We start from the raw sequence: 11,778 nt of genomic DNA, 5'->3' as shown, positions 1-11,778 counted from the left end.
CTAGGTGCAAGCCCTTTTAATTACCTCAGAGGCTCTCATAATAAATTAAACTACTGACCGGCTAAAAACAGTGCTTGGATTTCAATCATGGAAGCTCAAGAAGGCATTGTTGTTAATAAATTCAATAGTGAATGTAGAGGTTATACTAGTACTAGCGCTACGTGGTTTGATGTACTGCCGCCAGGGCGGCGCTGCTCGCGGCCACTGACCCTCCCGGGACCCAGGGGCTGGCACCATCATCCGTCAGTCAACCGGGAACCGCGGAAACTGAAATATCGTCTAGTGTTTTTAGCGATTTTTTTCGTGCGTTATCTTCACAGTGGTGCGTTGTGCAGCTTGTAACTTCAGAAATGGGCATAGGAATCCTTCCCCAAGAGAAAACAGAATAACGTTCACGGTAAGCAAAGCACATTGAAGTTAATTGAACCACGTTTTGTGCTAGGCAGGAGATGGCTGGCTAGGCTAGCAGTTGACAAGCTCTTTCTCTGTTGTCGACTCGTATTTTCGGAATAGCCTATTATCGTGGCACCTAAGTGGAGTGGCGATTTCATTCTTGAAATCAGAACATCATTTACCTTATACCACGAAATATAAAGTAAACAAGATCTCGTCCGTTTTGAAAAATGCTCAGAATCAGTAGGCCTATGGGTGTGGCAATGCTCATGAGTAGCTCGTGATTGGCTGACAACCAACGTTTCCGACACCGTTGGCTTATTGTGATAAATATTAAACAAAATTTCTTCACTAACGCATTTGAATGTTAACATATACAAAAAACCCTCGTCCCTTCTTGTATAAACCATAAGCATGCCTATTTGTATCGATAATATACCAACACAGCACGCTAAAGATGAGTTTGTATCAAACAGTGTACTCAGATGAAAAACAAACGAACGATGAGCTTTCAGTAATCAGGATTTATCACATTGGTATAGCCTAGGCTACACTTTGACCTATAGCGCGGCTCACAAACTGTTAAAATCACGATCTTCTTATCATCCACGCCTTATTCTGGTAATTCTATATATTAGCTCCGCGCCTGTTTTTACCTTTTCAACTGGTTTTTTCTACACTTTTAGGGTTCTGATACTGGCGGTGCATCTGTTTGTTGTCGGCCAAATGGAATGTCCCTTCGCCATGTTTAGTACTGGCCCGGGGGTGTTGGGTACCCATACGTTAACAAGTTATTGCACTTGCCGGACGGGATATAAACCGTTCGAAACGGACGTACCCGTGCTGTCTTGTGAAGATCGCGTATGGAAACCCCTTGTTAATTACACTCGAGCGCCAAAAATTAAAGGTAAATTCATAATTAGCAACCAAAAAACTGTAGAAAAAGTTAAGTTAGAAGGCAGTCGCCGCCGCGGAGCTACTATATGAATAATATGATTCTACTGTAAGGCGAGGTAGTTTGTCGCACTTACGTGTCGTCGGAACACACTTTGGGGTAGGCTGCCACCAGCTTATATGTTTATAACACACCAAAAGCAAACAAAAAAAAATTCTTTAAAGATATACAAAGTGCATTGAATTCACGGGAGCGGATTCTAAGGAGGTGTGTGGGTAAGGATTTGCCACGTAGGTTTAGTTTATTACCACCAGATACTGCTTGTGGGTAACAAATGAAACAGACTTATAACACTAATACCACATTTATTAACATCAATGATATATATAAAAAAAACAATGGCATTCACTTAGTAAAGGAAGTACACCTAACACTGAGCATGGTACCACCTACTGAACTCAACATTAACCTCAATTTAAAATGGTCCCAGACACAAGAAAGTACATTACATAGTTAGCCTACATCATCACTCAGAAAAAAAATTTAAAATACTCTTGAGGCAGTACAAAAGGCACATAGTTTTCCCCAAAGTTAGACTACCACCAGACAACTTAACCTAATTTCCCCAGACAAAAGGCTTGGCTTACCTTAGCCTACATTTCAGACAACCTAATGAAACAATTCTCAATACGTACTCCACCTTTACCTCAACTAATATTTTCTTACTCCGGCACTCTTTTACAAGAAGGTAGGCATAATATACTCCGTGTGATGCTTTCATTTGTTGGCAGGCCGGCTGCACGTGGTGTGGTTCTCCCCCAAACCATGCTAGGCCAATAGAAATCCCACACTTCTCACACACATGGGACTGGACTCTTTATTATTTCACCCATGGCCTTGAGAGGGAACATCACACTTGGGACTCGCACTCCACTCCCAACTTGTTGCCTGAGAGGAAAAATAAAACTCCTACTTATGAACTCAACTAGGTCAGTACATGGGGCCTACAACAGGGCCTGCCTTGGCAACATCAAGAAATGTCAACGAAATTAAATTCACAAAATTGCTGTTATGACAGCTTCCCTTTTAAACTTATCTTTTAAGCTAACTTAAAAAAATTCTCATTTTCTTACCATATATTAGGCATTAATTATGAAATGCTATAAGTAGTCCAGGTAGCCAGAGTCCTTGTGGCTGGGACGAACGAAAAAGGACGCTTCAGTCTTGCTTGGCGTCGTTCTTCCTCGTTTGACTTGCTACCTCTCAGATTAAGACGAAAGTCTTGCTTCTCATTTTCTGGCAAAGGTATGACTTTTTTCACAGTACTATATACAAAATTTACTTTAAGTCCCGAAAGATCACTTGAAGTTTGGTGCCATGTTCTAAGGCAAATGTGAGAAAAACTCGGCGAATTTTGGTTACATAATCGATAATCATGTAAGGCTTTCATTCAGTCTAGCCTGCAATACACCCAGGCACTAGGGGAGAGTGGGGCACGTTGAACATATTTTTGGAATTTCTCTCTCTACAAAAATTTTTCTGGAACACTTTGGTCCTGTACTTACCATCATAAAGTTCAACCATTACACTAATTGTTCTGTAAAAAGCACATGGGGTTCTGATAATTTTTTTGGGGTGTAATTTGAGGTTAACGAAAATTTCCATATTGTTCAATCTGCCCCATAGGTGGGGTACATTGAACATAGCAAAGGGCAGCTTGATCCATGTTACTTATGAAAGGAAATATAAACAAAGATGTTAGGAAATATATCAAATTTTATTCATTTGAAACATAGTTTGTTTATTTGTATATAGTAAGCCTATTAATTTGATCCTCATATGAAAATAGAAAATAAAATATCCTCTTTGGTTTTACAGAATCTTAACATAACTATCTTTGGCTTCATTAAGCTAGTTCTAATGGATAAGCCATTCTACAATAATTGAGCTCGCTAAATATGCCGTCTTTGGCATGAAATGTTATAATGGGATTTATAAATCTCAAATCTTTGGCATGAAGCTGCAATAATTGGCTCATGAATCTCATTTGAGATAAATCACTAAACAATTATGGTACAAAAGTAATTATCTATCCATCAGAGAGACACAATTTCATCTGAAATTAAAGAAAGAATCTGAAAAGTAAAGCAAATTAAAATATAGATTTAAAAAAGAATAAAAGAAAATAAAAGAAAAGCCATTGTAATAACTTATTGACATTTGTACTGCTCCAAGTCCACATTAAAGTGTATCATGGACTGCATCCTTTTTGTACCACCACTGCTGACTGGATTTGGGAGACACATCAGTATATCACTTCTCAAAACTTTGGCCTTGTCCTCACAAGGTGGCTTAATGAATTTGCCAGGACATTTTTTTGATTGACGGTAAAAATCTACTTCATAGCATTTTTCATCATTATCTGTAAATTTATCACCAATCTGACCAACGTAGAATAGCCATTTATTCTTTGAATTAACTGGCTTGAATTTGACCAACACAAAATCTCCTGACTCTGGTTCCTTTCTTGATTGTTCTGCCAAATCCTCATCAAAATCTTCTTCATATTCACTTGATTCTCCATGAAGAGACATATCTTCATCGCCTGTCTCGTCTGAACTTTCTTCTGTAATGGGTAGGTTTTTTTGCTTCAACAATTTTTCCTTTTCCCTTCTCATTGCCTCCTCTTTTTCTGGAGTGCTTGTGATCAACTTTGTGCCAACTGATTTCCTCTTGCAAACTTTTCTTGTTGACAGATTCGTCAATTTCCTTTAGAATAGGTCTTAAATCGACTAACTCTTCAAAGCTAGTCTGATGCTGCTGCGACAAGTCATGGTTCATTACTGGTTCATCTGATGGATTTAACTCTCTTTCACCAATATTTATATCACAACTGTGACTAGAAGATGTGTTTTCATCTGTTGGAGAATGGTACCAATTTTAATATCTGCAAGCTTATACTAGTCTTATAATTCACTTATACTTATTTATATAGAATAAAACCAGTTTTATAGCAAGTTTACTATAAAAATTGCATGGGGTACTTTGAACCATAGTGCGGGGTACATTGAACCATATGTGCAATGTGCCCCATTTTTAATGGTTCAACGTGCCCCATTTTCAATCATTAGAAAAACATGAACATCAACCACTGGTATAGGCCTAATGATACCTAACAAATATCTCACAAGAAGCATTATCCCATCCATTAGATATACCAGTCATGTGACTGAAATTGTCTGGTAAAGCGATACTATGAGGAGGATTGTTACTCACCTCTGAATATTCACATAGGAGGTTAAAAATCCAAGAAATGTCCTGTGGCACGTGGTCACTCCAAGTAGGCTACCACCATACTGGTGATAAAGTGAGTCATCAACAGAGGGTTCTTGCATAGGTGACATCTAGTGGCCAAATAGAAAATTATGCCTGAAAAGTCCAATGGCTCAATGTGCCCCTATGTTCAAGGTGCCCCACTCTCCCCTACACTACTGTACTCTTATGGTAATGTACAGTTTCACTGCATGCATATGAAAATAACTTTATTCTGATAGCAAAGTAGTATCTACGTCCGTAAACATGTAGCATGGACCAATGAAGCTAGGCCTATGCTACCGATTCGCCAGAGATTTGATTGTACTGGCCTTCTTTTAAGCACACATTCATTCCAGTTCAGTGAGAAGTACTTATAATTGTAGCCTTTATTTATTCATCCTGTGTGAGTATCGTTCCAATGCCCAACAATGAAAACAAAAATTATGTAAGCTTAGGCTAGCCTGTATGCCGAATGTATGTCATCAACACGCTAAGGCTTACGGGAACTGAATGGGATATCAAACTTTTGTTCGATTATTTGGCTAAATAGTCCCGAAAGTGCCCAGTCACGGAGCTCTTACGATGATTTGCATTCTCAGCAAAAAATAATGTAAATATGCAGAGTATCCTGAAAAGAAAACCACAGCACCATTGCCATCACGCCATGTATTAATTGAAGTTTCCCGCCTTCCCGCCAATGCCGCAGTGGCTGTTCCATTTACCTCCCTCCGGCAACAGACAGCCTCTTAGACAACATTTAATGCCATTTCGAATATCAACCTACTCATGCAATTTACATGCAGTAAATGATTATAGTACCTTTTATCCGCACTCACATAATCACATGTCGTTTTATTTACTTACAATGAGATAAAAAAAAATAATTTAAAGGTCATCGTTTGTCTGCATTTGACGTGAGTAGACAGTTTACAAGCTCTTTATTCGTACGCTGGTAGTATTACCGATATAAATAGGCATGTTAATGATCTAAATCAGGTGTGAGAGTTCTTTGTACATGTAAGCTTTCAGATGTATTATTGAAGAAACAGTTTGCACTTTATCATAGTAAGCCTATGATATCGGCAACACTGATTTCAGCTGACCACGTCTACCTAAAACATGTTGGTGGGTGGACACGTCTTGTCTTTTATAAATGTTACTGTATTGTGTCAGTCGTTTAGAATTCATTGTAGTAGGTAGGCCTGCCTGTAGGATACTGTCTATAAAATCAGGTAGCGTTAGAGCTGTTTAACAAAATACATGTTATCACTTGTGGTTTATCAACGATATTCCGAGACGTCATGCGTGGTGAGGATATCCCCAGGCAACGTAAACAAACTTTGGGAAACAACTTTTATTATTCGAGTCAAAGTAAAAATAGTTGTATTTTTCATGTGTGCAACAGATTTTTTTTTTCAGTTTAGATTTTTAGCAAGCGTTGTCTTAGATTGGTAACAGGAAGAAAGTTAGTTTCAGAGAGAGAGAGAGAGAGAGAGAGAGAGAGAGAGAGAGAGAGAGAGAGAGAGAGAGAGAACTGCTCCCAACAGTGAATGAATATGCCCTGAGTAAAACTGTTAGAGAGAGAGAGAGAGAGAGAACTGCTTCCATCAGTGAATGAATATACCCAGGATAAAAGTGAGAGAGAGAGAGAGAGAGAGAGAGAGAGAGAGAGCAGCACAGTTGCCTTTATCGTCCAATCTTTTGCCAACCCGATGGCGCCCCCTCTATCATTTCCTGCCTCTTTTAAGGGTCCACAAAGCACCGTGTCCCAGAAATCTGGTAAAAAGAATTTTTGGCCTGATTCTATACCTTTACGGTTCATCAGCTCCCCACCAGAGGACCTGTTCTTGTGCATTGTTATTTATTTTCGTGTTTACTAATGGTAACCTGCATATTGTTAATCATTTTGAAATGCTCTCTGTAGTTCAGTTATCAAGATCTTGACCAATCTATACTAGCAAATCCAGTAATATTGCTGTTATTAGCTATTTTGAAATGCTGTCAATAGTTCACATCCAAAGATCTTAAACAATCTATACTAGTAACTAAAGCATTCTTGCTAGTATTAATTATTTTGAAATGCTCTCAATAGTTCAGATCTATAGATCTTGACCAGTCTACTGTATATTAGTAACCAATGTATTATTGCTACGATTGATACTATTTTGAAATGCTGTCTATAGTTCAGTTCTAAGTACCTTGACCATTTCATACCAGTAACTGTAGTAGTGTTGATTTTCCATACGTTATTGCCAAAGTCTTTGAAGAGACGTCTCCAATTCATACCTTATAACTTTTTTTATATCTATCAATCTTTCCCAAAATACTAGGAAGATTAATGCCAAAAAGAAATTCCCCTGTCAGTATTCTGATAGTATTACAAAACTCCTTGTTTACCCAAAGCCTCTCCCAGCTATTCTTTTGCCTTATCTCACAACAAGAACTCTTCATCTCCTTGGTTGAAATCTTTCTTTCCATCGTGGTTGATAGACTGAATCTGGTCTGTTTCTTAGTTTTATTATTGTCTTTGGGTTAAGTTTCTCTGGTGATTTATTTCCATCCTTTGATTTTTTTTTGTGGCTAGTCAGACGTCTTCTTCTTGATCATATCTCTCAGGATATTTTTCCACTGATTTAGCATTTTTCATTTTAAAAATTTAATCACCTAAAGATGACTTCTAATCTTTGTTCTTATTTATTGTCTGAATCTGTAGAATCAGGATTTGAAAGTTGCCATTGGAAAGTTGACACACATATAATTTTTATTATGTTTATTTATGTTATATTATATATATATATATATATATATATATATATATATATATATATATATATATATATATATCTGTATGCCTAAATACACACACAGAGACCACCACTAATCTCTATCAGGACGACCCAACCTGCCAATCTCCAGAAAGTTACGGTAAAAAAAATAGACGCACCGTACCACTCACTTCCTAGATAAAAAAAAAAAAAAATGGTCCAGGGCTACTCTCTTCGAGCAAGAATTTAATTTCTCTGAGACCAGGGGTTCTAATTTCACGGTAAGGACTTTCGGTTCTCCCGAGTCAGAAATTAGCTGTTCAAAGTTTAGAAGAGACTGCGATGGCTACCATTTATACCCATCGCGACTCCTTTTTTTTATCGTTTTTTTTTCCACCGGTGCCCTCTTCCCTCCCCTCCCCTTCCCCTTCCACCTTCCCATCCCCCTCCCCTCCCCTTCCGCCTTCCTAGCTCTTCGTTGGGAGAGTCGGTAGAGTTGTGGCCTAGAACTCGCTAGGCCCGAGTTCGACTCTCCGGCCGGCTAATGAAGAGTTAGAGGAATTTATTTCTGGTGATTGAAATTCATTTCTCGCTATAATGTGGTTCGGATTCCACAGTAAGCTCTAGGTCCCGTTGCTAAGCAACTAATTGGTTCTTAGCCACGTTAAATAAGTCTAATCCTTCGGGCCAGCCCTAGGAGAGCTGTTAATCAGCTCAGTAGTCTGGTAAAACTAAGGTATACCTAACTTTTCCACCTTCCTCCCTCCCTCCACCTCCCCCTCTCCCCTCACCTCGTGTAAAGTATATTTTTTAGTTTATTTATCATGTTTTTTTTTATTCCAGATTAAAGAAAAACTAAATGATTTGCTTATCAATTACTGATTTTCCTATTATTTGTCTTTTCAGTTCGCTTTCTTTCTTGTTCCCATCTTTCAATATCCATTACACAATTCTTTCTGCTATCTTGATTTCCCCCTCTTTATCTCCTTCCATCGCACAATACCCCGGTTTAGCAAACTCCTCTCTCTTTTATCTTCCTGTTTTATTCCCGTTTTTCCTCTCCGTCGTCTTCTAGTTGGTGAACCCGTCTCTCTAAACCGTCACTATCAAGGACCCACTTCGAGCATCAGTGAAACCTGCTCACCATCACTCACCATCCACCCCCCCTACCCCTTAAATCTCTTTCTAGTCTCATCTCTGAATTTCCTTCTTTATCAAGATCCTTTTTTGTTTTTATAATTATTGCCTCTGCCCTTTTTTTACATTCCCCCTTTCGCTCTCTGGTCCTCCACGTCTCCTCTTCCCAAAATTGTCCGTCTCTTGTGAGGCCAAAGGCTTCAGGCCTCGTCCACTCGACTGCCTGGCGGCTCCCGAAGATAATATGTTTACAGAATGTCTGCCAACATCACAGGAGGAAAGGTTGAGGTAGGAGGAGGAGGAGGAAGGGGAGGAGGAGGAGGAGGAGGAGGAGGGGGGGAGAAGGGGGAGGGAACCAGGGGGCTTCACTGCCGCAGCAGTAAAAGGCAAAAGGTTCTTGACTTTCGTCTTCAACAGCTCCTTATCTCTTCCCTTTTCTACCTCCTCTTCCTCCTCCTCCTCCTCCTCCTCCTCTTCTTCTTCTTCTTCTTCTTCTTCTTATTCACCTGCTTCTACTTCTTCTTCTTCTTCCATCGCCCCATATTCTGTCAAATTCCCTTGGTCCACCTACTTCCTTTTTCCCCTCTCGTCACTTATAACTTTTCTCTTTGCTTCGTGTCGTATATTTGCTCAGTCCTTCCGTTCCTGTTCTCTTTTTTGTGTTTCCTGATTTTCGCCCTCCCTCTCTCTCTCTCTCTTTTCCGGTTCGCTTTCTGCAGTCACCTCTTCCATCTCCTTGTTTATCTGCCTTCGCCTTTTATGACCGTTACCGTCACCACTCTCTTTCCTTTTCCAATCCTCCCTTTTCCCCCCAATCTCCTATTTTTCTTTATCTTTTACTAAGCTGAGTTTCTCTCCCTCTTTTTTTTATCCTTCTTTTCTTACTGTTTCTCTCTTTCTTTTACAACGCTGTTTGTCCTTCTTTTCTCTCCTTTGCTTGCTATATAATCCTCTCTTTTATGCTTTCTGTTTCCTATTATTTTCCATTTTATCTTACCTTTCACAATTTTCTTTTGTGAAATTGGGACATCTGTCACTTTTGCAATTCTCTTTAACTATTCCTTTTTTTTTTTTTAACTCATGCCCTAATTCTTTCGCCGCGTGTAAACTGTAAATTCACTGATTCATTCAGTTCAAGAATCACTGTAAATTCAAAGCTGCATTTAATTCAAGAAGAAACTATTTTTTAGGCCGACCTTTAAAATAAAAATATAGTTTGGACTTGTCAGTCTCATGCGTGAACCTAAACGCTTCTCCCTCCCCTCCCATCCCCTCCCCTTCTCTCCCCCTCCCCTCTCCCCACGCAGATCCCGTCAATGTTATGATGACGGGAGAAAGAAGCTTAAACAAAGATAAGAAGGTCAGGAGTCAAAAAGAGTCCTGTGTCGCAAGTAGGAGGAGAGAGAGAGAGAGAGAGAGAGAGAGAGAGCGAGCGAGAGCGAGAGCGAGCGAATGACCTGCATAGGAACAGCATATCCGCTGTGCTGTTTAAATCGCAGCAGCAGTTTACAGAGTGTTCTCTTATATAGCTAGCGTATCGCTTAATTAGCAAGAGGTTGCTTTCGTCGAAAACAAACATATCCACTGCTGCTGCGAATGGATGTTAGTTGCTTTGCGGATGCTGGGCTTCTGGTGATGTTAGTACTACTATCTACTGCTGATGATACTAGTAATAGACCCCCCTTTCTTTCATACTATTGCTTTTGTTACTATATCGCCTATTAATGATATTTGGTTTCAACACCGACTGCTGTTATATTAGTGGCACTTATCTCATTGATAACAATAAAATTGATATTAATACTGATGTATTACAATCTACTATTGATGATACTAGTAACTGACCCTCTTTCATTGGCAGTATTGCTTTTGTTAATACATCAGTTGCTACTAGTATTTGTGGCCTTTCTCTCAGTAATAATACTGAAACGGATATTAATAGTAATGTTAGTACTACTATCTACTGCTGATGATGCTAGTAATAGACCCTCTTTCATTCATACTAGTGTTGTTACAGCATCAGATACTACTAATATCTGTGTCTTTTGTCTAAGTAATTATACTAAGACGGATATTAACAGTAATCTTAATACTACTATCTACTATTGATGATACTAGTACTTGACCCGCTTTCGTTCATACTATTGATTTTGGTATTATATCAACTGCTACTAATATTTGTGGCCTTTCTCCCAGTAATAATACTAAAACGGATATTAATACTGATGTTAGTACTACCATCTACTAATGATGCTATTAATAATTTTTTTTTTCATTCATACTATTACTTTTACAACATCAGATGCTACTAATATATGTGGTACCTCTCTCAGTATAATACTGAAACGGATATTGATACTAATGTTAGTACTACTATCTACTACTGATGATGCTAGTAATTGACCCTCTTTCATTCGTACTATTGTTTTTTTCTCTGTATCAGCTACTAATATTTGTTTATAACACCAGCTGCTACTAATATTTGTGGCCCTTCTCTCAGTGATGATAATAAAACTAATATTAATACTGATGTTAGTACTACCATCTACTAATGATGATACTAGTAGCTGATCCTCTTTCTTTCATGCTATTGCTTTTGTTATTATATCAGGTACTACTAATATTTGTGGCCTTTCTCACAGTAATAACACTAAAACGAATATTAATGCTGGTGTTAGTACTAATGGTGCTATTATTAGTCTTTTCTTCTTTCAGTCACACTATTACGGTTGTTACAGCATCGGTGCTACTAATATTTGAGGCCTTTCTCTCGGTGATAATAATAAAACAAATATTAATAATGATGCCAGTACTGCTATCTACCAGTGATGATGTTAGTAACTGACCCTCTTACATTCATACTATTGCTTTTCTTAAAACATCAGTTACTTCTAATGTTTGTGCCCCTTTACTCAGTAATATCTAAAACTGATATGAACTTTTTCAAACATTACAGTACTACTAATATGAGTAGTCCCTCAGCTACTGTCATTACTAATAGTGCTGTTACTTACATAAGAGGTCACTCTGCCAAAAGCAGTAGCAAACTACTATTACGACTATTATTCATAATGCTACAAGACCAGTGACTACTATCATCACTACCATTACTATTACTTCTACTACTAATAGTACAATTACACCTACTCATAATCACCACACTAACCATCACCATTTTGATCTAATTACATTTAGGCCTACTACTTATAATAATAGGTAACAAAACCGCCACTACTTATAGTATTACTGAAACTGCAACTAACATGAATTGCA

At 38.4% G+C, this 11,778-nt stretch overlaps 1 long non-coding RNA gene across 1 annotated transcript in view; it reads left to right on the top strand.

Annotated features, from left to right (window-relative positions):
* Positions 1–254: 254 nt before the first annotated feature.
* LOC136839224 (uncharacterized) overlaps positions 255–11,778 on the top strand; it is a 528,811-nt gene continuing 517,287 nt past the window's right edge. The window contains exon 1 of the long non-coding RNA XR_010853259.1: positions 255–397. This is a non-coding gene — a long non-coding RNA (uncharacterized lncRNA). The remainder of the gene's footprint in view (positions 398–11,778) is intronic.

The sequence above is a fragment of the Macrobrachium rosenbergii genome, chromosome 6 (genome assembly GCF_040412425.1).
Source record: "Macrobrachium rosenbergii isolate ZJJX-2024 chromosome 6, ASM4041242v1, whole genome shotgun sequence".
NCBI lineage: Eukaryota > Metazoa > Arthropoda > Malacostraca > Decapoda > Palaemonidae > Macrobrachium > Macrobrachium rosenbergii.
The sequence above is the reverse complement of the archived record's forward strand: the minus strand, read 5'-3'. Positions and strand labels throughout refer to the sequence as shown.